Consider the following 1840-nt stretch of genomic DNA (forward strand, 5'->3'; position numbering starts at 1 on the left):
ATAGAGCAGTGCAGGAAACGCTGCTGGGGACAGCGATGTGACAGCACGTGGCTGCTGGAGTGGCTTTCCCTGTGTGTCCCTCGGCGTGGCTCCTCCACGGGACTCAGACATGTGAATGGATTCATAGTATTTGTATTTATCTGTAGGCAGTGAACGCTCCAGCTGCCCGCTGGCTGCAAGGACTCTTTTGTACTCCCCTGGGAATCCTCCACAATGCTCACATTTATTTTATTTAATAGTAATAATTAAAAAAAAAAAAAAAAAAAAAAAAAAAAAAAAAAAAAAAAAAAAAAAAAAAAGAAAGAAACACAGAAACAAAGGCATGTGCCACTTGCAGCACTAAAGAAGATTCGCAGTCCTGGCTGACCCTGGTTCTCCTTGTTCCTAAACTTTTCTGGGATGTAAAACAAGCTGCACACCTTTTGTGTTCATCAAATGAATTCAGGCAAGGACAAGATGAGAAAAGTCATTTTTCTCACCCGTTTAGCCGAGCTTCTCTCCAGTTTGTGGGTTCCTCATGACTGCGATGTCAGTTTAATTGGCACTTAGCAATTAAAAAAGGAGAAACAAGAAGGGTTGCTGAAGTGGTTTTTTTCTCATTCATGTAGGGTGTTACTTGGAAAAATGGAGCAGGGTTTTCCTGTGTCCCTGTCCATCCCCACACGCACACCCCCCTCCCTACAGAACTGATCAGTCCATATTAATTAATGAGGGCTTTTCAAAACACCAACTTCCTCTGTGCCCTAAATAAAGAAATTTGTGGAACACTGGAAAGATTTCAGTGAGAACACTCTTTGATGTCCATTTCTTCTCAGCTTTCCCTGGGGAAGCCCCATGGTACGTGTGTGACTGTCCCTGGACCTCACGGAAGATCCCAACGGCGCGACCAGCGACCTTTGCTCTCTCAGGTTCTGATGGACTTCTGCCACCAAGGAATCACTTGTTCTTTTGGGGAAAAAAATAGAATTGTTAAACTTGTAATTTTTTGCTCAGGCAGAACTTTCTGGCATTTCCTTTTAAGCAGGAATTTTTTTGGTTTTCTTTTCTTTTTTTTCTTTCTTTTTTTTTTTTTTTTTTTTTTTTTTTTTTTTTTTTTTTTTTTTTTTTTTTTTTTTTTTTTTTTTTTTTTTTTTTTTTTTTTTTTTTGGTCATGAATGACCAAAGTTAATCTGTGTCAAGAGCAGGATCTCTGTCAATTGACTTCAACTCATTTGAAGTCAATAATGCCTTATTTCCTTTCTATTTTTATGCCTAGCATTCATGTTTCTAAGAATAAGTGTCCAGCCACGCACAGCACGTTGGAGGAGATGTTCTTCTCTATCTTCGAGGTCTGAAGTGTGAAATTAGGAGCTCTAAACAACAAAAAAAGAAAATACTTCAGGTTACTGTAACAGCAACTGTCTGTATCTGAATTACTGTGCTTCTCCAGCACCCACAGCTCTGGGACAATCCTGCTGCCAAGGGGAATGTGCTTGGCAGGATCACCTGTCTGTGGAGCAACTCAACTGGAATTCTGGTGTGCACTGTGATTGACACTTCCATTTACAGCAAGCAATACGGCAGGCTGAAGGTCATCCTTCCTCTCCCTCGTGCCGCGGGTCTGCCCAGCCAGCAGAAAACTCACACACATGAGGGGGGACTCAAAGAGGAAAATCACAACAAAGAAAAGGAGACTTTCAGCTCGCCTGCTTCACTCTCTGAACACACAAGGCCAAGAGAACGTTTGCCACGAGGGTTTAACGACAGAGAGGTGGGAAGGAGGAACTGGAAAAGTCCCTGCGGAAGAAGAGACCAGCGTAGGGTGGACAAGGACGACACAGTGGTTTGCTTGGGGAGGTAT

Source organism: Empidonax traillii, unplaced genomic scaffold, assembly GCF_003031625.1.
Source record: "Empidonax traillii isolate 1590-97213 ecotype Southwest subspecies unplaced genomic scaffold, ASM303162v1 scaffold451:size1465578, whole genome shotgun sequence".
NCBI lineage: Eukaryota > Metazoa > Chordata > Aves > Passeriformes > Tyrannidae > Empidonax > Empidonax traillii.